Source organism: Amblyomma americanum, chromosome 1 (assembly GCF_052857255.1).
Source record: "Amblyomma americanum isolate KBUSLIRL-KWMA chromosome 1, ASM5285725v1, whole genome shotgun sequence".
NCBI lineage: Eukaryota > Metazoa > Arthropoda > Arachnida > Ixodida > Ixodidae > Amblyomma > Amblyomma americanum.
The window spans coordinates 137258204-137282646 of NC_135497.1; the positions used below are offsets into that span (position 1 = coordinate 137258204).

Genomic DNA, 24443 nt, shown 5'->3' on the forward strand with positions numbered 1-24443 from the left:
ATATATTTTGTTTACTATTAAAAAGTTGCCTACCTAACGAACACAGTAGCCGCACCCAACTATGCACATCAAGCCAGGCAGGTGTCACTGTGAAAAACTACAGTATCAGCGCTGCACTCAGCTGCACAGGAGGGTCGTAAGTTAAAGGTAGGCACATGAAACGAGACCTATTATTTAAAACACGCAAAACACAATGGCACAGGCAATAGCATTTCTAGCAGGGCGAATTACATCTTGCCACAAAATTTAACGCTACAAGTGCCTCCTAATCCTGCCGCCTTCTATATAAAGGCCATCACAACGCTACCTCCGTCTGGCAAAAAAAAAAAGAAAAAAAAGTAGGCCAGGAACTTAAGAGGCAGAAATGACTAAGTGCTTCCAGCAGAGTTTGCTCAAACTAAATGGAGTTTTCAGCGTGTGCCGCATATTCGTTCTGAGCGTTTCTGCGTCGAAGTGCGCGCCGAGGAAGTTGTAAATCAGGCTCGAAAGCGCCTCGTGGCGCACGAACTCTGGCGCCAGGAAAGCTCGGTGTTCGTTAAGTGGCTGAGCGAAACAAACCGACAGTCGCCAACGGGAAGGAGAGCGCGAGCAAAGTGTTCTGTCCGAAGTAAAGCTTAAAAACGAAGCTCGAAGGCGGTTGAAAATTCTATAGAGAGTAGGGAAGGGGAGTAAAACGCATGTCGGAGTTGTGAACAGAAGTTTTAACTTCGTACGCTGTTCCAGAGCACGTGAGTTATCGCGGCGGCCATGGCCTCCGGCAAATCCTGCGCATAATGTGGCTCGCAAATAGGCTTTTGATCACTTCTCAACTCCCAGCTTACGGAAGGCTATAGCGAAGAGTAACGCGAACATATTCACGCATTTGGCTTACCTCTCGAACTCTCCTGAAGAAAGCTTGGTGTCTGCCCATGCGAACGGTATACTGCTTGAAAATGCACTTTTCGTTGATAATTATTGTCATACAAACGAAGAAATACCAACATTTTAATTCATGTTATCACGCCGAATAGAATCTCCGCCTTAACCATTCATTTTATTGGTGCTGCGTCGTAACTAAACATTTGTATGTAAAAAGATGACGGGCAGTTCAGAACATCGCCCACTCATCTGGTGTCGCATAGCCACGACTTCTGCGCAACTCTGTCGATGCTTATTTCTGACAGTGAGTTCCGCGAAAACTGCATTTTTTTTCGTTTATAAATTCGTGTTTGCACGTTTAATTCACTCTTACTTTGCGCAACGTTTTCTAGGCGCCCATTGAATCAGAGATTTGAGGAGGGCCTTTATGCTGACACACACTGAGGCAAAAGGGAAGGGAATTTCTGTCCCAACTATGGTTACTTGAGGGACATTTTCCGGGGTTTATGGTGGGGATGCCGAATTCTGCCTGCTCATCATCAAAACTTAATTTGCCAATATTTTTTATTGGTCCTACGTCGTACCTAACATTTGCATGTAAAAAGATGACGAGCAGTTCAGAACATCGCCCACTCATCTGATGTCACTTAGCCACGACTTCAGCGCCACTCTGTGTGAGTGAGTTTCGCGAAAACTGCATTTTTTTTCGTTTTTAAATTTGTGATTGCACGTTTAATTTAGCCTTACATTGCGCAACCTTTTCTAGGCGCCCATTGAATTGTAGAGATTTGAGGAGGATTTTATGCTGATAGACAATGAGGAAAAGGGAAGGGAATTTCTGTCCTAACTATGGTTACTTGAGGGACATTTTCCGGGGTTTATGGTGGGGATGCCGAATTCTGCCTGCTCATCATCAAAACTTAATTTGCCAATATTTTTTATTGGTCCTGCGTCGTACCTGACATTTGCATGTAAAAAGATGACGAGCAGTTCAGAACATCGCCCACTCATCTGATGTCACTTAGACACGACTTCAGCGCCACTCTGTGGGAGTGAGTGTCGCGAAAACTGCATTTTTTTTCGTTTTTAAATTTGTGATTGCACGTTTAATTTAGCCTTACATTGCGCAACCTTTTCTAGGCGCCCATTGAATTGTAAAGATTTGAGGAGGATTTTATGCTGATAGACAATGAGGAAAAGGGAAGGGAATTTCTGTCCCAACTATTGTTACTTGAGGGACATTTTCCAGGGTTTATGGTGGGGATGCCGAATTCTGCCTGCTCATTATCGAAACTTGAGTAGCCATTCTTTTTTATTGGTCCTGCGTCGTTACTAATCATTCGTATGTAAAAAGATGACGATCAGTTCAGAACATTGCCCATTCATCTAATGTCACTTAGCCACGACTTCCGCGTAACTTCGTGGGAGCCTATCTGTGACAGTGAGTTCCGCGAAAGCTGCAATTTTTTCGTTTATAAATTCGTGATTGCACGTTTAGTTTAGCCTTACTTTGCGCAACCTTTTCTAGATGCCTATTGAATTGTAGAGATTTGAGAGGGATTTTATGCTGATACAAAATGCGGAAAAAGGAAGGGAATTTCTGTCCCAACTATGGTTACTTGAGGGACATTTTCCGGTGTTTATGGTGGCGATGCCGAACTCTGGCTGCTGATTATCAAAACTTAATTAACCATTCTTTTTATTGGTCTTGCACCGTAACCAAACATTTGTATGTAAAAAGTTGAGCAGTTCAGAACATTGCCCACTCATCTGGTATCGCTTAGCCACGACTTCTGCGCAACTCTGTGGGAGCCTATCTGTGACAGTGAGTCCCGCGAAAACCGCATTTTTTTGTTTATAAATTCGTGATTGCACGTTTCATTTAGCCTTACTTTGCGCAACGTTTTCTAGACGCCCATTGAATCGTAGAGATTTGAGGAGGGATTTATGCTGATACACACTGAGGAAAAAGAAAGGGAATTTCTGTCCCAACTATGGTTACTTGAGGGACATTTTCCGGTGTTTATGGTGGGGATGCCGAACTCTGTCTGCTCATTATCAAAACTTAATTAGCCATTCTTTTTAATTTGTCCTGCGTCGTAACCAAACACTTGTATGTAAAAAGATGACGAGCAGTTCAGAACATTGCCCACTCATCTGGTATCGCTTAGCCACGACTTCTGCGCAACTCTGTGGGAGCCCATCTGTGACAGTGAGTTCGGCGAAAACTTCTGCATTTTTTTTTATAAATTAGTGATTGCACGTTTAATTTACCCTTACTTTGCGCAACGTTTTCTAGACGCCCATTGAATCGTAGAGATTTGAGGAGGGATTTATGCTGATACACACTGAGGAAAAAGGAAGAGAATTTCTGTCCCAACTATGGTTACTTGAGGGACAGTTTCCGGTGTTTATGGTGGGGATGCCGAACTCTGTCTGCTCATTATCAAAACTTAATTAGCCATTCTTTATTATTTGCGCTGCGTCGTAACCAAACATTTGTATGTAAAAAGATGACGAGCAGTTCAAAACATTGCCCACTCATCTGGTATCGCTTATCCACGACTTCTGCGCAACTCTGTGGGAGCCTATCTGTGACAGTGAGTTCCGCGAAAACCGCATTTTTTGTTTATAAATTCGTGATTGCACGTTTCATTTAGCCTTACTTTGCGCAACGTTTTCTAGACGGCCATTGAATCGTAGAGATTTTAGGAGGGATTTATGCTGATACACACTGAGGAAAAAGGAAGGGAATTTCTGTCCCAACTATGGTTACTTGAGGGACATTTTCCGGTGTTTATGGTGGGGATGCCGAACTCTGTCTGCTCATTATCAAAACTTAATTAGCCATTCTTTTTTATTTGTCCTGCGTCGTAACCAAACATTTGTATGTAAAAAGATGACGAGCAGTTCAGAACATTGCCCACTCATCTGGTATCGCTTAGCCACGACTTCTGCGCAACTCTGTGGGAGCCTATCTCACGCCGCACAAGGCAGGGGCAGCCGTTATAACATGCTTGACGCAGAACATGCTTGATGCATGAGAAATAAGGCGCTTCAGTACTAAGTGAGCCTATTTCTACGCGCTATCTAAGCATAAACGGGAAAAACGGACGAAACTAGCTTAACATAAATGACGAAATAAATATACTTTAGATATTTATATGCACGAAATGGCGGATATATTTATTACTTCAGATTTCTTAAGTTTTTCGAAATTAATATCTCATTATTGACCTAGGTTGTGACCCAAAGTCTCGATTTTGTCGTTGAATTTCCTAATCCTTCGCGAAAGGAATAAGGTTATTTAATTTAGAAGGACTTCTTGATGGGCTAGTTGGTGCATGGTTGTTCTTAAGACGAGTTGCGCGCACAAAAAGACAGACACAGGTCTTCCTGTGTTCTTCCTGTGTCTGTCTTTTTGTGCGCGCAGCAAGTCTTAAGAACGATTATTTAAGCCCACCAGTGTTCGTAAAATGCATCTTCCCGCCCTCTTAAGTGTACTGTGCAGCGCCTTACCGCGCTGCGCATCACATTAAATTCTTCAGTCGTCATTAATGGCAGTCCTGTATCGGTGTTAAATTAACTATACTTCGAAAACAATTGCGCTCAATGCAGCATTAAGTCAAGGTCACGAGACCTCAGAATTGTCACAAGGAAACGTCCGAAAAAAGCTCAACCATCCAGCCAAAGCGTACAATCATGGTACTGTTAGCGGCAATGAACAAATGCGCCCACTAGCAAACTGTGCGCAAAAGCTTTGTCGTGTAGATATATGCCTCTCAAATACCAAATTTTCCCGATATTTCCAACATGGCACCGCAACAAGCAGATAAAATTCCGCTGTTCTAAGCATGACGCCTATTGAGCACGAGTTCAAGATAAGCGCATTGAACCCCAGAAAATACTCTTATCGCGCAGAGCACGTACTAATCGTACACGAGTTAAACCGTAAAGAGCGGTTTGCTGGAATTCGCCACTATATCCCCTGACGAATCGACCACGATTGTCGGCGATTTGAAACGGCCCACTCGGCGCTGATCGCTGGCTTATCTGCCTTCGGCGTGATAGATAACCAATCCCTGAAGCAATCGCTTAAAACATCTGGCCCCGGCTCGCTTAACGACCCTTGTTAAATCTGGACAAGTCGTAATATCGTGATCGAGAGAGCAACGAAGCCTCCCGCTTTCGCAACGGGCCACAGATTCCGAAGGCTCTCGGCGCACGAGCAGAACAAAACGCGATAGCTTTGATCCACAGCCGACGAAGGCTTGACTTTGCGAGGCGAACGGAACTGTATACGCGTAGAAAGACACCTCTTGACTTTCACGGCAAGGGGAGCGAAAAGAAGGGCGCGCGCGCCGATAGCCTTTCGCATCGCGCCGTTTTGGTGTGTCTGTTGTGCTCCCCGTGTAATAGAGATGCGGGTCTGTCAGCTTAATAAATGATGTCCGATCACTCCCGAGGATCAGCTAGGCTCTCTCTCGGAGGCGCCCAGACAGCGGACTCGGCGTTGCAGCGCGAGCGAAGTGATAAACGACTTCGGAACGCCGGGAATTTCACTCGGTGTCTTCAGCTCGCGTCCCCCGGCATCTCCTGGCCTGGAGTGCGGCGCCGACGGCCGCGCCTGTTTCGGATCCTGCCCGGGGCTCGCGCCCGCCAGTGCCTGCCTGGCGCTCTTCTTTCTGTCCGAGAGCCCTTCCTTTTTACGCATCGGCGTCTGCAAATTTTGCCTTGTGCCAGCTCGCCTTCCCTGGACTCGTGCTTTTCTCCCGGGCTGCAAGACCTGGATGCGCGCCTAAACACGCTCTATTATTGTCAGCAAGCGATTATGTGGCACGCAGTCGGCAAAGGGCGTACTGAATTGCGCACGTGAGCGAGCGAAGAAGACGTAAAAAAAAAAGGACGCAGTGCTGTTTCGAGGGGTACGGACGAAGAATGCTGGTCGTTCTGCTGAGAGCAAATCAGCCAGCAGCGCAAAAGTGTTTGTTCCTTCGTTCCCTTTTCCTCGTCCCGCCTAATGGATGTCGACATAACTGGCCTCGTATCTTTTTCGTGCCGAGTAAATTAAGGCGGTAACAAAAACAAAAAAGAAAAGAAAAGTTTGCCTAAGCAGTGAGCGCCTGTGTTGCAAGAGGCGATGCCTTGCTTAAACAATTTTTTACGCCATCATTGCGTACATCATTTCTAGCGCCGTATAAAGCCCGATGCATGGGTCGTTTTAAGTGTCAGTACGGGCTAGGTTGGTGCGTCTTGGCTTCAGGCGGTTGGTGGCGCATTGCAACCAGTTGCATGAACTTTCAGTTTTACGTGCAGGCTTAATATTATCATCATGGTGTCACCCGAGGCTTCCTATGGCGAATATAAGCCCCTTCGAGGAAGACGCCGCAGCCGTACGACGTGGGTGGCGCTCTAGGTTGACGTAAACGTCAACGCGCAGCACCTGGTCTTGGGAGGCCACGTGCTTTCACCGCGGATATAAGTCTCAGTCCACCATGCTTGCGCATTTTATCCCCGTTGAAGGCTACTACACCATCGCGCTGTTACGCAGCAACCGTGGACAATAGGAAGTAAGTCGGAAGCCTATACGAAATAAAAGAAATATTTTACATCAGCACTCTGAGAAACGCAATTCACTCATAGTTATACTACAGTAGTGATGCCACGTCGTAAAACTGCGCTGGGCTTCAGTATTCCATATTACAGGGAGCCTAGAATGTGCGCGAGACTTCCGGCCTGGAGGTACCAATACCAGAACTGGGCATGCATATAGGGATGCGTCCAGGACGCGTCTCCACGATAGTGCCACCACACTTTAGTGTTATTTTAGCGTCACGTTCAGCAGATTAACGACACAGATTTCTTTCTATTACTGCCCCACTTCTGTGGATCTAATGAAGAGGAGAAAATAGCTTTTCGGCAAACCCGTCTGCCCCTACGCGACAAGCACGGAGCATACGCTGCAGTTGTAAATCATTACGGTGATGCCACGTGCAGCCCTTGCGGGATGCGGAGCATTACAGAATCCGCTTAGTCATGCTAAGTGCTGCCATCATCTCCGCGCGCACACACATTGGGAGAGGAAGAGAAAATTATGGCATCGACATGCCTCCTTCAGCGGGCCGGCGAAGCCGCGACAGGCAAGACGGAAGATGACGGCGGTGGGGTCTGCGACATCGACAGCGCTTAATATGGCGCGAGATGGCTGGGCTTAGCGCGCGATCGATTTGTTTACGCTTCGGCCACTGTCGGATCATCTTCAGAGAATCGTCAAGCAGGGCATAATTACATTGTTTCTTTCTTTATGTCGTGAAAAGTTTTCAAGAATCAATTCATTACTTTCCACTAAATGATTGCTCTGTGTTTTCTCTTAATTAAGGTGCGCTGCATCCGTGTATCACTTCACGCTTTAATAAAGTCAGTCTGAAAAGATGAAGACAAAGAAATGCAAGAAGTGACGCAGGTTTAACGTCAAGTGCATCTAGCCCAAGATGCCGCGCGTTCTGGAGCGGATGCGGGGCGTTACTTTATCTCCATTCCGCATCTTTTTAGTATGCACTGGCACTGTTTATTTTCTCTCTCTCTCTCTTCAGTGTGTGTGCAGTGGCTGTCATGCCTGGAAACCTTGGAAGCCTGCTGTAAGATTACACCGTAAATATTAAGCCAGCCTACGACAACTTTTCAATCACGACATCATTTAGGGTGAAGTTTGGGCGCTTTAAACGACCGTCTGTGACTGAGCAATCCAGTAAAATATTGAGAGAAATTGCCCGAGTAGCCTCGCGGACGTCAGGGGCGTACTGAAGTAACGTCTGAAAAGACCAATCATAAGCGCCGGAGCTGAGGGGAAAGAGGGGCGGGGGATTTGGAGCAGGGACGACAGAGGCTACTGAGATCTGAGACTTGAGACCCATTGCGTTGCGATTCACGCAAAACGAATCAAGATTGACTGTTAAACGGATTACCGAAGCAAGCTCGGAGCTACAACGTGAGCGGAACACATACCCACCTGGTTCCCTCTCTACACTTGAAGACGGGGCGTGAGTTGTGGAAAGCTGCTCTAGCTGCCCCACTGCGTAATCGTTGTAATGAGTGTCCTTGGCAATCAGCAGCGCGCCAGCTTTTTTCCTACAATGCGCTCCTGCATATGACTGTAAAAATGCTGCAGGATTTAAAAGAAAATCAGCGCACAAATCTCAACGCTAGTTTTTCACAATATAAATTTAAGCGCGCTGGATGCAATATTAAGCCATCACAGTTATGAAATTTTTCCCGCCGTTCTTTATTTCGAGTTGAAAGCCAGCATGTACGAAATTTTCGAGTTTAAAAGCCCTTATGATTTGCCGATACATCTGCCATATCTAGTCTTTAGAAGAAGAAAAAAGCCCTCGAACGAGGTCTTTTGTACTTAGCTTTTTCTTCATTTATGAAATGTATAGGTGAACGCCGAGAACTATGTAACTTCTAAAGGCTTTTTGCTCTTGAAATTCGGCAGGAAACGGCCCTCCCATCACCTGTTAATTAAAGTGGAAAACGTGATGCGCAAGTTCTGCTTCGCGGCGGCGGGCGTGCGCTCTCTTCCAGTCAGGGAGTGATGACGCTCCCGTTAGGCCTAGTCCCTTTCTTCCTTTCACCTCTCTCCTGCTTTTAGACCTTCACCTCCTCGCACTTGCTTCTATCCTCGCCACTTTATTCCACTCCTATCGGCAAGCCCCTCGCATTCCTTCTGCGGACGCCTAATGGACCACGAGATCTTGACAGACGCCCATTAACAGGTTGTCGCTGTAAAAAAAATAAAAAATATTAGAATTAGATCAGGTGCCCTAGGTGGCCAAAACATAAACCCAGTGCATCTTATTCACTTTCTGATGAGGCTTCTGTACAGCTTCTTGCAAACTTGATGGAGCCACCTAGTGATTGCATTTGCGGTCAGTGTTGTTGAGTATGCTGACTGTCAATGCTCTTGCTATTAAATTTCTTCTCAAAAAGTATGGTCTTACTATTCTGCCTGAGAATGTGCACCCCCGCAAATGCACAATTCAGCAAAAATCATAGTGCATGTTCTTGTCAGGCAAATAGTGAATACTGTGGATAATTAGCATTGCCATTACGGAAAAGCTGAGCCTCGTATGTCCACAGAATTTTCTTGATGTCCTGGTCTGCATTGCTTCTAACAAAGCCCATTTAATGAGCTCGAATTAGAATAATCATCAATGAGAGCCTGGTGAAGAGACGAGTGGGCGCTTCCTCAGCCCTTTTCAAGCCGAAAATTGAGAGCTTCCAGAGGCCTCAACGATTTGCCAGACCGGGCTTCGCGGTGTGCTCGAACGTAGGCCGTAACAGTAATGTTGAAGTTTTCGCCTGAATATTCCTTTTGCCGTCCTTGCTGCACGCACAGATTTCGTGGTCCAAAACTATTTTACAAACATTCGCGATCGACCATAACAGGGCTACCAGGCGGCTCGGAAACGTATAGCTTCGCGGCAGGACCAGCGCTGTCATCCATTTTAACGTATGCGGCTATTTTCATACATTTCAGTCTCAGTGTACGTCCGGCGTCTTGCCAGAGGTCCATCAGTAGTGCTGTGCGTCTTGGCCCTTGTGTGAATGTGAGTAGTTTTACGTGGCCTTGTCTAGGCACTTGTATGAGTAGTCCTGGCACTAACACTGCCTTGCTAACAAAGACAGTCGATAACACGCCGGTCACCTTCACAGGGCAATGAAGCATCATAGGCGTGCATTGAACACGACAACAGTGAAAGTGCAGCTCGATCCCGTCTCTGCCACACTCAGAGCTGGCCGCTGCGCCGCGCAGGTACAGTGTCCCTCCAGTATGAAAGCGAACAACCAGTCCGAACAAAAATACGAATTTTTTCGTATATTATACACGAAAAAGGAAAATGACTTTCGGATAATATAGGTCAAGAGGAAAATTAGCTGGAAAACAAAAAAAGCCCACTTGGCACACATAATCGCGAATTTATCGTTATTGAATGCTCATACTTTGTTTCTTCTCAAGTTTGAGGGACCTGTATGCAGAGTGGGTCGTCACTAGCCGACCGAGCCTCACACATTACTCGAGAACTAGACGCCCAGAGAGAGCATAATTTCAGAATGAGATGGAGAAAAAGCAGAGAATTCATTGATAAATATTTCAATGTGTATTGCACTTTGGTAATTTGCGTAAGTTCGGTTATATAATCAATTCTGCGTTCATGATTGGGATTGCAACTTCACCAATTAACAAGTTTTCAAAAATTAGTGCGCTAACCAGGACCGCTGTCTCTTTACTCACTGGCTGAAGTGTCTCCGTATCCGCGTGCGCGTGTCTCCGTGTCGGCGTGCGCTTGTCTCCGTATCCGCGTGCGTGCGTGTGTGTGTGCGTGCGTGTACGTGCGTGCGTGCATGTATGTGTATATGTGTGTGCGTGCGTTTAGCGCCCAATGTGTTTGAAAGAGTGAAAGAATTTTTTTATTAAGCCAGAGGAACACACCTCGCGCGGCTGCTATGCACCCATGTTCTCACGCCGCTAATAAGGAAGCGCTCTTGCTTGCTACCTTCAGAGAGAACGGACAGCCAGCGAACCCCTCGCCCCTGCGCCAATTCACCCGTTTCCCGCTTCTGTCTCGCGATTTCCTCTCGAGTTTCCAATATCTGGGCGGTAGGGAATAACGGAACGCGACGAGTAAACATCGAATCGCCGATACTCTCCGAAACAGGCGATCTATACGGGGCACGAAACAATGACGCATACGAGGTCAGTGCCGGGGCAGAGGAGTAGGGCGAAATAAATCGGAAAGGTGGGGAAGTTGGAGGGAATGACCGCGCGGCACTAGAGCTTCCTGGCCTCCTCTTTTTAATCTGAAAAAAAAGAAAATAAAACTGAAAAGGAGTTCAGGCGGCGCTCAAACAACCGGCGTGGGCAGTGGGAAGGAGATACAAGGAAGCCAGAGAGGAGGCAAAGAGCCAGAAAGACGAGAAAGAGGCCCCCCGAGCAGGCGAAATCTATCCTCGGCTAGCATTTTACAAATCGCTTCCGAAGGTGCGCGTTTATTTCTTCTTCTCGTGGATTTGCCCTCGGCATCGAAGCTTTGTAACTCGAGGCGTCTGACACCGCGGTCCAAAGGAGAGCGGAGCTGCAGACCCTTTCGACCGCTTTCCCCTTCCGTGGGGCAGTAGGGAGGCGCGAAAGTAAGGCTCCGGGCAGAAGAATAAAACGCACAGGAAAAACGAACCAGTGCTCCTCTGCGGACGGAAAGGAGAGAGGAAAGGAGAAAAAAAAATAGAAGGAAGCAAATAACGGATTGTAGGGCAGGCATCACAAAACAAAGAGCTGATAGTAGCCAGGAGCGGAGATGACGCCGCGAGCAGGCACGCTATAGAGGAGCGACGAACACGAGCACTCGTGAAAGCACGGCAGAGCCTGCAGATTACGAGCGGCTCGAGAGGGGCTTGAAAACGCCTTCGGCGCGCTTGCGAGCGGAGGATGCTCGCTTCATCTTGCTTTGCTGTTCGCTTTCCGAGAGGGGTGGAATAAGGGGAAGGCAAAGAAAATGCGTGCGAGGAAAAGAGCACGCTGCAGCAGCGGGAGGCGGTCGCCCATTTTTCTGGTTGTGACTCCGACGACGGCAGTCAATCCCAAGAGGGGAGCCGGTGTCGGAAAATGTGTGTCATCATGCCTGCAAATAAGCGTGTGCTCTCTGGAGCAGTAACAGCTAGTGCAGGCACTCGGATTCGGAAGCACGCGCGCGCCCGCCACTGAAACGAATATGGCGAAGAATAAAAAAAAAAGGGGGGGGGGTGTTAAGCTTTCCGGGTAAAGAGTTGTCAGTATTTTTCATTCCGCTCTGGAGCTGCTGGTGGTAGCAGCGACGCTGTTTTTACCTCTTTTGACACTTTTTTTTTCAAGCAGAAATTTGCTGCAAGCACGTGAAACCTGTGTTGCTGTGGTACATTTTATCGCCTTTGTGCATCCATGCCCTGGCAAGCATGCACGCATGCGTGTAAACAGGAAACAGACAAGTGAAACGAGACGCGCCAAATAAACCTCATTGCATGAGCAGGCACCCTGATGCACTGTATACATAAACACCGGGCTTGCTTGTCAAAAGGGGCCACCTATCAAAACTAGTGAAGTAACTAAAGCTCTATTGTAGCAAACCTCGGCTTTGGTCATCGAATACATAATGCGGTATTCGTTTCGGCGAAAAGCCTGCTTTGGGCACGGTCATCATTCTCGTTTTTTTTTCTCCTCTCCGCGGTGTTAAGACCCGTCTCGCAATAAGCAACAAACAGCGAAAATGGATGCGGCGGAAGAAAAGGGTACGAAAGGAATGTTTTGCTATCCCATCAACTTAGGCTTGAGGAAGAGTGCTGACGCATGAAGAGCACCCAGACATCAGAATAAAAAATCCTCTACGAAACAAAGACATTCCAGAAAAGGCGAAATTATATTTCGCTTTTACTTTCAGCAGTACCAGTACCTCTTAGCATCGTCATATAATGGTATAATGTCGAGGCAAATTTTTTGTTTTGAGGCAAAATATATTTGTTCGCCTAAATAGTGTATCTATACCTTATAAATCCAATTCGTTTTCTTTCAAACGAAACACGCCAATAGCTAATTCTTTACGTATGAAATTTCTTACGAACTGTCAAAATAGGTGAAACTGGAATATTAAAATAGCAGGATTTGTGGAACTGAACAGCCTAGGCAGCAGGGCAAAAATTGTCTTTTCAAAGTTGCTCATGACACTGAAAACTCAGGGGAAAAATGCATTACCACGCGTTAGAAATTATGTCAACAAGAAAATGGCGAGGAACGTACTGCAACGCTCATTGTTTTGATAAATATAATTTTCTGCTTTCGCTAGGTCCACATAAAAGCACCCCATTTGCAGTATGAAAGAGCATAAATTCACCTGAAACAAAAAAAATCGGTGCTAGCTAGAGAACAATCTGAGAAAAAGTTGAGCTCATAATGTACATAAATGTCTACAAAGCGCCTTAAATAAGGTTAATGTCAATATCACCGAAAAACGCTCTAGAATGAAATCTGCGGAAGTTGCCACCAACTGAAATTGCGCTTGGGGGGCACCAACGTCAGGAATTGAAACCATGTCGCTTGCGTCCCAAGTTGGTTGGATGTGCTTAGTTTCCGCTCCTTGACTCAGTGCATAAATTTTGCCTCCAGCAACTATCACGACGAGGGAAGCGTCTTGTATACTGTAAGACCTCATTCTGGATTGCACATTGACGCGTTTCTGTGGCTATACCCCATGGCCGTATGATTAGGAAATGTTTGGCAGTGGGATAGTTGGTGAGACAGAAGTAATAAAATGTGCACGAACTCTTACCAATGACAAAATACGGGATGAGGAAGAAGGCGCCGACTACTTTAAGCGCAATTAGTAACCGCTTTCTTCGCGCAGAAAACAACACAGGCCGCTTCATCCTTGGGTGACTGAGGCGATACTTAAAGTAATAAAATAAAAAGATACTTGGTACCACCATAAGTGGAAGATGTAGAAAGATAATGTGCATTATTTGCAACAATTTTGTATTGCTAGGAATTCAGTTGTGTCTATGATAAGAAGAAAAAAAACCATATGACACATCATTCATCGAACAGGCTGGTGGTAACAAGAAAACAATAAAGAATGTGGTAAATAATGCCATCGCAAGCCTCCTATAGAACGGGTTCATATCAGTGCAATTGGCAACAATGACACAGGATTAAGATTCAACAGATCCTTTACCAGTGTAGGACCACGGCTGGCAGAACTTGTTTCCTATATTCCATGGACGATGCATTCAACTCCTACAAATAGTAATTTTACACTAACCAAACTTGAACTTGATGTAATCACTGGTGTCATTAGAGATCTTAGCAGCAACAAAGCCGCAGGGCCCTAGCACATCTTTAACCATGCAATAGAGGAAGGTATTTATCCTATATGTTAACAGCAGCTTAAGTCATCCCCGCATATAAAAAGGATAACATTAACGATCCCGGCAGTTATCGTCCGACATCAGTGCTCAGTGTAATAAATACGATTTTTGAGAAATCAATACGTCTTCAACTGCGCAAGTATTTAGAAGAAAATAATATAGTGTCTGAATCGCAGCATAGATTTCGGTCCAATAGATTCACATCCACAGCAGTTCTCGAACTTACAAAGGCTATATATGCATCTGTACGAAATGGTGAACTTCCTATAGTACTATTCCTTGACTTAAAGAGAGCTTTCGATACAGTTAGGCATTCTGTTTTGTTAAAAAAGCTTGAACACTACGGCTTCCGTGGATACACGCTTGACGCTTTTGCCACTTATCTTTCAAACAGAAAGCAATGCATTTATCTTGATGGTTTCTCCTCGTCCTATCTAGCAGTTGAAAGCGGCATACCTTAGAGCTCAGTTCTAGGCCCTATTTTATTCTCCTTCTACGTGAATGATTTTCTCAGCATTTCATCCTCATCTAAAGCTGTTTTATACGCTGGCGACACAGCAGTAGTATGTTCAGGCAAATAAATTACTGAACTACAAGCAACTATTAACTCCAAGGTACGGCTAATTATTGATTGGTTCAACGACAATAAGCTTACACTGTTCTGTTTCGTCCCAGAGATAGGTTCAGTGACCATTCTATCTTGAAAATTATTTTGATATAACAGTTTTAAGTGAAGTAGAATCCATAAAATACATAGGCGTTGTAATTGACAACCAGTTAAACATTAAACAGCATATTACAAACATGTACTCCGAACTTTCTTCAGCCTGCTAGCTTCTCTTCCATACATACGCGAACATATTTTAGTACTGCTATTTTGAAAATGGTGTACATCGCGATATTTCATTACAATTTAATTTACTGCAGCGAGTCATGGGCATTCACGTTCAAAGCATGCTTAGATCCAATGATTCGTCTGCAAAAGAGAGCTTTACGCATAATGACATTCTCAGATTGGCAGTCCTCGACACCTTCATTACTCTCAGAACTCCCGATACTCCCCTTTACTATTGCAGCAGAAATGAAAGTGTCTTGTCGTAAATGCCATAATTCTCAACGCTCATACCCTTCCGTCTACACTCTTTGTTATACCCACTAGAAACACTAAAAGTGCTAGTAATTTAAATTTCAATATTCCTGTGACTCGCAATATTTAGGGTCTACGCCTTATGCAATACACTAGCACCAGAATTTGGAATGCAGTTCCTCTTGAAATTAAAATGGCCAGTAGGTTTCTATTGTCAATAAACAGGTTGTATTTCGAGAAAATTCCTTCATAATTATATTGTGTGAAAGAAGGTGATAGCGTCAAAATTATTTTTGCTGTTTTAAATGTTTTGTGTTTTCTGATTCAGCATTGTAATCCTGTTGTACATTTTTTTAGTTGTATAAATTAGGTATTTATGTATTTGTACGCGTCCTTTTCCTTTTTCTTAAGTGATTTTGTCCATGTTTTTTGTACATTCTTAATAAGATTTATGCTAATATTTTTCCCATGTACTCTACGCGTGCTTTCACTGCCAAATATGTCCGTAAAATGGGCCCACACTAGCCTAGGCTATCGGTCCAACATTTTCGTTTAATTATTTGCACTTTCATTGAAATAAAATGAATGAAATGAATGAATAAATGTCAGCTCTTAGCTTACTTACTCAATTATATGTAGGTTACTACACAGATGTAGAAGTTTTGCGCATAATACCCAGTTTTTGTGTTTGTTTTAGCCCCCTTCTAATTAAACTATGGTCGCCTACTTGCGTAGGCTTATATTTATCTGCTCATTACTTATCTTTATGCATCTAATCACTGTCCTGAAAACTCGCGCATGCTCTTAGGGCTTTTAATAAAGGTCATCAGTAGCTTTATATATCCATGATGAAAAATGTTATAAGCAAAAATAGCAGTCAAATCAGACAATTTTAGTGGCACTACAGAAACGCTTCATTTGTCATACTTATTACTCAACACGGGAAGAGGTCCATACACGAGTTTTATTTTTTGTGCTTGAACTTCGTTCCCTACAATCGAAACACGCTATTTGTTACGCGAAAATGCGCAGCTGTCTGCAGCCAAAAGAACGCTGATATCCAACTTTCATAGCAATAAAGGAACAATTCATGGGCCAGTAAGCCATGGAGGCCCACTCTTGCAAGGGGCACAATCAAATAGCTCCGCATGTTTGTGATTGTTGTGTGTTTGCTGTATGAGCTCCTGTCGCAACTCTTGTTGCAAAAGAAGCAGCCTTATTGAAATGTCCCCCCTCCCCCACCACAAAAAACAAAACAAAACGGCCTTGTCAAACGCATGCTACCTGCGCTCCGAGCCAGAACGAGCTTGTTTACGAAGAAACCGTTATAACTGATCTTCAAATATGACTCAGGCAAGCAAGCGCTCTCGAAATGTAAAAGTGTTTCCTCCAGGAAGTGCCGGCTTTCGCTGGCCCTAATTGGCTCGAGAATTGCAACCAAGCGTTAAGGACGCTGCGAATGGGCTGTTTGTTGAGTAGGACCATATATAGGCTCCACCCGTGCTTTGATATAGCACGGACTCCACAGATGTACTACAAACCGAGTTCTGAACGCTCCTTTTTCTTTCCTTTTTTTTCAGGAAGGAACTTTGAAAAATGCTTTACGCTGGAACAACTTTAATTAAAATCAAGAAAGGGGTGCATGGGGCGGCAAGTACGCCGAACCAACAGTGAGTAATCTTTGCCCGAGACCATCCGATGAAAACATTGGAGCTCTGACGGTCTCATTGTTCGTCTTTAATCTGCCGGTTTATTCGTGGGTTTCCTATTTCGCCCTGCACAAACTCTTCTTTTTTTTCACATGAGACATGCAGCAAGAAAAATTTTGTAGCTCCACGAACTGTATCATGTTTTTGAAGCATGTGCTTGAATTTAAGCTTCGTGTTCACAAGCAACAGTTGAAAAGAAAGACGGTTAGGCTTGGTTTGCAGTACGAACTTTTGAAAGGCCTGGCGCAAATAAACTTCTCGTGGGCGCACTTCATATCAGCGCCGCACTCTCTGACAAATCAAAATGAACAGCAGAACAAAAAAAAAGACTACTGCGGGAGTAAAAAGAACTATTTACGAAGTAATGCGTCCTCACTGAGACAGCTAAGCATCTTTAGAATGAACGCGGGCTCTCTTTGTAGAAAACTGCACTTTAGGCTGATGCTTTATGCCTACTTTTCATTTTGTTTTTTTTTTCTTCAGGTGCGCAGCTGCCTCCCTGGCTGTGATTGAAACGGACCCTATCGGACTTTGACTCAACTTGGCGTCGTCTGCAATATATAGCTGTCCAGCGGAAGCGTAACAGTCCACTGAGCGATGCTGACAACAAAGATGCTTCTGGAGACTACATGCCCGTATTGAGCCTATGGTGGTTGCGCAGCCGTTATAGATATCTTCAAGCACTTTTACATAAGGCTCTACTACACCCTGATTCCGTAATGCCTGCATGACTGCGTACGTTTCGACTGAGTCAAACGCTTTTTCGTAATCTATGAGGGCTATATGTAGGGGTTGGTTATATTTCCCGGGTTTCTCTATCACCTGTCTGATAGTCTCGATAGGATATGGTCTATTGTCGTGTAGCCTTTACGAAAGCCTGCCTGTTCATTTGGTTGATTGAAGTGTAAGGTTGTCCTGATTCTATGTGCGATTACCTTAATAAACACCTTGTAGGGAATCGACAGTAAGCTGATCGCTCGTTAATTCTGCAAGTCTGTGGCATCTTCTTTCTAATGGATTAAGATGATGTTGGCGTTCTTCCAAGCAACCGGTACGCTCGAAGTCATAAGGCATTGTGTATACAGGGTAGCTAGTTTCAGAGCGAAAGCTCTACTGCGCGACCAAAGCTGCAGAAGCCGTCTGACCGCTAAATCCTGACCTTGAATTGACCTACCTCTCACATCGCGTGCAATATGTTGAACTAAACGGTTATTCTTCAGGTTTAACTCGTACTCAATCGCGAGTCCCACAGCGAAGGCTTTTAGTGCCATTTTTATTTAATATATACTTAAACGACATTGTAAATATGGACATGCAAGCTAAGTTCGTCATCTACGCCGATGACAGTAGCGTTTTTTTGTGTTTCCGATAACTGTACAGAATCGTTTAGCATTGCAAATTCGGTGTTATCTAAAGTAGGTGATTGGGCAAAACAGAATGATCTAATAATTAACAGCCCTAATTCAAGAGCGATCGTTTTCCGCGCGTAATGAAAACTAGTTCCATCAGAGTTAAGACAAACTAAATGGTTCGGAGATAGATATCGTGGTTGAATTTAAAACCTTGGGGGTCGTTTTTACGGAAACGATGACTTCGGATCGGCACACGGGCTATATGTCGTCAAGACTTGCAGCAGTAGTTGGCATTTTCTACAGAAACAAGTCATTCCTACCCAAGAACATTATGGTACTTCATACAACTCTCTCTCTCTTTTTGTCCTACCTAAATTAATTTACTGCACACTCGTGTGGGGCACGACCGCAGTGACCAGTATGCAGAAACTCGGTAGACTGCAGAGAACGGTAGCTAGAATTCCATTACTACAGCGCAACGAACGGGACGTAGAAGAAGGACGTTGCGCTGTAGTCATGGAATATCGAAACCAACTCGCCCAACAACATACCTTGTAGTTAGAATTATAACACACCCTGCATATGATTCAAATGTACTGCCATTATTTCAAAACCCGGGTCTATTACATGTGGAAGAGATGTATAATTACCACTTATGTCTCGCATTAATTAGAGAAAGGAGGGAAAGCAGCAATATCCTGACAAATTTAGGGAAATTAAACGTTAAATGTTTGTCAGGTCATTTCACACACAAAAAAAAAAACGAATTCTGGAAAGTTGATTCCTGCAGAACAAATTACGCTGTGCAAACCCTAAAACTCCGTATTCTTTCGGTCTTAAATTCCTAATTGTCTAAAAACACCGACGTTTCACAGCTGAATGCTAGGCAGCTGAAGAATATTTTTCTTCAATAAAACGTAAACCGTACACAACCGGTATTAGTCTTGTATAATTGATGAACTGATTTTTCACTGCAATCTCGCTTATGATGCATTCCTCTCTCGGACAGTGTTTGAATGCAATTGCGCTGCTATTTCAGATGTGCGAGAATTTCATAGTGTTTCATTTTTTATGATTGTGTAAATTTCTATTCCTTAAATTCCACCACAGCGCATCAGGTATTGTTTCCACGTATCTTCACTGTCAGCATTGTAGACTTACCATGTCAACTAGTTTGTGCTTCTGATGTTTTTCTTGCATAAGTTATGCTGTCAAGCGCCACCTGCCGTTTTCATGTAGAGGGCGAGACCAGTCAAGCAGCGGTTGAAGCTTTTAGCCTCAACTGCCCCCATCATTGATAAAAATCAAGCTTATCTATCTACCTTGTGAGCCTGTGTAAAGTAAATAAACAAAACAAACATTGCCGCGACTGGGTTTCGAACTCGCGGTGGTGCGAACGGATCAGTTTCGCTAGCCCCTGCACGAGAGCACTACGATATCGCCGCAGCCAATGACCCCTCATGTTAAACTGCAAAACACTCTCGCGCTGTGCACTGCATGTCGTCGTCTTCGTCAACTAATACTACTATCGCACTAATATCGTCGCCAGCCGTGCCGCCGCCCCAGCAAAGCAAAACCATGAGCCAATCCGCCTAAACACACAATTTTGCACGTCTACTCGGTTTAACTCCGGTAAAACCCCTACCATTTTTTTTATAGCACAATCTCCCCACCGTCCTTCAACAGACAGATCTGCTTTTACCTGATCATCACCAGCTGCATTCATCCTCTGCATTGCTCTTAAAGCTTTCTTTACTTCCTCTTTCTTTACTGGCGGGATGTCTAATTGCTGTAAACTAATCTAAATGGAAGTATATAAAAGCTGTGTCTTACCGGTGCTCACATATGGGGCAGAAACATGAAGGCTAACAAAAAAGGGGTTCCCCTTAGATTGAGGACAATGCAGTGCGCTATGGAAAGGAAAATTACAGGTGTGACGTTAAGAGACTAGAAGAGAGCAGAATGGGTCAGAGAACTGATGCGGGTTAATGACATCCTGGTCAAAATCAAGAGGAAGAAATGGGCTTGGGCAGGGTATGTAATGCGAAGGCAAGATAACCGCTGGTCCTCAAGGGTAACGGAGTGGATTCCAAGAGAAGGAAACCGTAGCAGAAAGTTTGGTGGGCTGGTGAGATTAATAGGTTTGTGGGGATAGAGTGGCCGCGTCTGGCCCAGGACAGGGTTAATTGAAGACATATGGGAGAGGAATTTGTCCTGCAGTGGGTGCAGTCAGGCTGATGAAGCTGATTCGAAGTTCACTCATTTGCAAGCGTAGCGCCCGTCCTGTCCTCGCCTTTTCTATATGCTGTCTCAACGCAACGTTCTTCGTTGAAACGTTTTTTTTTTCTTGTCCTGACTGTTTTAAATATGCGCCTGTATATATGTCAGGCTATGCTGGTAGCTCCATCTTATCATTTTTTTGTTTTAAAAAGAAATCACTTCATTTCCTTGCGGCACGCGGTGAACACTATTAGTCGTGCTCCTTGATCCCTCGGCTGTACAGAAATGTGTAAAGCTTTCACGCCGTCTTCGTCTTCTCTTTCTATTGTGCTTTTACACCCAATACTTTCCGTCTGAACTGGCTCCAAGATCTATTTATATTTCTCGAGAAAAAGCATGACCCGTAACGTCGGCGGCGGCGCTCCAGGTTATCCCTCAGGTTAGCCCTCAAGTTAGTAGAACGAACGTCGCTTAAAGTTCTTGAGCTTATCTAGTTCATGCTATAATGAGAATATAGCTCAATTACTATAAAATGCTTAAGGTTAGCCGCAATAAATATCACGCGAAATTGTTTCGTCGCTTTCTTCACAGAAAAGAGGATATGACTCCTTTCAGTTTACGCGCTCAATTCCATGGAGGCGTGTTATGCTCCCCAGCACAACGGGCATCGTTCACTTTGCTATCTTTTCCTGCGCCATATAAAGAAGCATTTCTTGATAATTTAAAAGACAAAGCATTGAGTACCTTTTTTCGCCCCCGTGTCTTTTGCGCAGAATTGCGACTGGACCACTGCCACTGCTATTTTTTTCTTTACTTAATTAGGCTCACCCCTACGATACCGCGGTCTTCAGACGTTTGTCATGATTTCGCTAAAAGTAAAACAAACCGTGCTCAGTAGCATAAAACACAATCACGTCTAAGGCAATAGCAGTCTACTCGCCCGCCTCGATTACAAATAGGCACGTATACCACCCCACACAGCTCTGCTTGCGACTGTTGAGCGAAAACCGAGCTGTGACGGAGGACTGGGTCGAAGGAGAGACACCACAGGCAAGCAACGGTGGACCCGCACAGGCAGAAGCAAGAAAGGAAGTCTTGCTGACGAAATGAGTAATTCCAAACGGCCGTGGCGCCGCCTTCAGCAACACCACCGAACGTTGCGAAGCGCCAACGCGGCGCAGCCAAAAAAAAAGAAAAGAAAAGGAAGGCTGAGGAAAAGGAAAAAGGGGAGGTGGTCAGAAGAGGAAGTTGCTGAGGGAACATGTTTTCCGATGAAGAAAAAAAAGAAACTAGCAGACACTAACCAGCAAGAAAGTGCTGCCGTCTTTCCAAGCTTGATTCTGCGCCGGCTACCAGCAGCCTCTTCCCATTACAGAGCCTCGGAGCAACGCGACACAGAGTGTCGCTGACTCGGGGCCTCCATGTCATAAGTAGAAATGAGCCCTTCAGAGAACCCCGAAGAAGCTGCAGAAGCGCCTCCCGGGGAGCGCTGAATCAAACGGAAGCGGGGGAGGCTAAGAAGGGGCCAAAAAATAGATCGCCGCAGTGAAGGGCGGAGGCCGTGAGCCATGCCGCGCACGCACAACACACAAGCGCAGGGAAAAACGAACGCACAGACGACCGTAAGTAAGAAGAGCAGACTGGTCAAGCCAAGAGGCAAGCCAGGGCTAATCAATAGCTAGACGAAGCTTGAGAATCCTCACTTTATCGTCTTCAAGTCCCAAGGTTAGGATCTTCAGTGGGTTCCAAATACACAAACAGGTGGCTCCTGGACTCATTATAGTTGGCCAGAGTGCGGCGAAGAAATGATGGTGGTTCCAACGACAGTTTCTTGTAGCACGGACACAAAATTATAAAAAGGCGAAAATCTACGCGCATTTATCCTGTGAAGCGGAACAGCAATGACGCCATTAACGCTAGCCTTTGGAGCAGGTAATCTTCGACGTGCATATCTAGACTGTGAAATGGAGTATTGAATATCATAGAATTCATGTCGAACAATCGAAAGCAATAGCATACTTTCGATCTGTCGTGAATTGGGGCTTGAATGTATATAGTTCTGATTTCAGTTAGCAGTCTACATCTATTTGTATCGTTCATACATTGCGATAAAATAGCACTAATAATAACACACCTTCTACTTATACCTCGTGGGCAAATTTTTCCGAAGGATGCGACAGGCACACGCGGAACGCGAAATGAAGATCAGGTTCTCTCGAGCGCAATCACGTCGAAAATAAGCCCGTGTACAAAACTGAACGCTCCGAAAGTTTGTAATGCCGCTGCTATTTTTGCCTCCACCCGTATGGGACCATATTTGCACAAAACATTAGCAGGTGGAATAAAGAATAAAGAAAAGAGTGCCACTCGCAATGTGGGTAGTGTCCTTGCACCGCCGACCTTGTGTGTTCAGATGATGCGGACGCCGTCTTGAGCACACAATGCGTTTGATATGGTAGCAAGAGCAGCGCCGCCCGGCGTACACGCATGAAGACAAACACTTCTCGCGATTATTTACCCAGAACGCGAAGAAGCAGACAGAAAGGCATGGCGGGACGAGCTCGGCCCTCGCCCGGCCAAGAAACGACCCCTCCCCCCGTTCCCCGCTCGAGTGCAGCGGCAGAGAGAAAACAAGCGGCGCGAGAGAGACTCTCTTCCCTCCGACTCAGGTCGCGCCTCCGATGCGCTCCGAGTGGAGACGGGCCATCGGGGCAGACATATTTCGCGCGTCGAGTTGGACGCACGGCTGACATCTGCCGCTCGGACGGTTCATTTCGCCACCCACTTGAGCGGCCGCGTCTTTTGACTGCCCCTGGGAACACGCTCGGTGGCACCCAATAATAAAGAACCGCTAGACTGGTTCGTCGCTTTCCTGGCCACTGGTCCGCAGTACGAGGCGCGGCTCGTCAGATACCCTGGGGACCGCCTACGCAACCCTCTTCGAGTCGAGAGGAGGCTCATCTGGCGCCGCTTGTCTTAGCTGGACCGCAATTTCGCGATTGAAAACGTACTCTCCTCGCATGCCAACGTGTTGCTATGATATGCCCACGTGTAATTTTCCCCAAAGCTCAGCGCTCGCGCATTCGTTGCCACGCTTACAATCCTCGAGGCTTTGGGCAACAGCCGGACGTCGTTTATTCGCTACGTCAAGCTACGCTGATGAAAAAGCAATGGCTCTGGACGCCCCTATACTTGGCTTTTTCCGCTTAGGCCGCGTTGTCAGAGGCTCGCTTCCCTGAACTCCTGCGGGAGCGAATCAAGGGTAGTCTCGTTCCGTTAGCGATGGGCCAAGCTCGAGCCTCGAGCGCTTGCGTTCGCTCTCGTTGTCAGAGCGGCAAGAGAATAATGTGACGACATTTAGCTAAGAGGCTCCATCAGCACCGACATCGTTCGTCGCTAGGCCAAGCCTCCTTTTCACCGCACATCACGCGGGGCGGGGGAGTTCTTCGCGTTTGTCACGCACAGCGTTGTTTCTCTTCCTTCCCTCGACGGACACGGCACATCGGCCTGCAAAAAGAGTGACAAAAGCAAAGTTATCGCACTTTTCTCACTGCAGTATGACCATCAGTGCAACCTGATGCTGAAGCTTGGGCTAGATTAAGTGGGAAAGAGGGCAGGAAGGTTCCTGGTAGAAGATATTGGAAACATGGCTTCAGTCTTCGTAATGAATGACCTCATGGGGCCAAAATCAATTGGAATCAATTTTATCTACATCATTCAGATGCTAGGCAGGGACAATGATACGACAATATTCCTCATGCAATGCCGCATTTCTGACATTTTGCTTCTGTATTACTGTTTAACGGGGTAGTTTCTTCGCTGTGTTCTCGCCACTAGGGAGCTAATCTTAGTTTGCTTTTTTTTTCTTCCAATCATGTCCACGTCCTTTCGCGCCAGCTCCGGCACTGAGGCGCCTCCAGTGGCTATCGTTGCCCGACAATTGGCTGCGACGTGCGTTGCACTTCGAATGACAGCGGAGCGTCCCATGACGCTCCAGACTAATCGAGGCGTAGAGGGACGGGTTCCTGACAGAATAACGAAGAATGAATCGACTTGGAATGCTCTCTGTGGTCATCACAGCGTTCATTACTTGGCGTAGTGACGGAACAGGCCTGCATCCTAGTCTGTTCCGGCATTGCGTTATTCGCCGTGCTTACGTCAGCGCACGATCTAAAAAAGGACACCGCCTCTCTGATACACAGCGGAGAGAAAAGCATCAATGAATGTTGAATTTCTTTGGACGTTTTGCTCCCACGGTTTCACTGC

At 45.6% G+C, this 24443-nt stretch overlaps 1 long non-coding RNA gene across 1 annotated transcript; it reads left to right on the forward strand.

The window, feature by feature from the left end:
- The first annotated feature begins 625 nt into the window (after positions 1-625).
- Positions 626-17481, forward strand: LOC144136205 (uncharacterized). The gene is made up of 3 exons (XR_013315575.1): positions 626-728; positions 16477-16566; positions 17089-17481. It is a non-coding gene; the product is annotated as an uncharacterized LOC144136205 (long non-coding RNA).
- The last annotated feature ends 6962 nt before the right edge of the window (positions 17482-24443 follow it).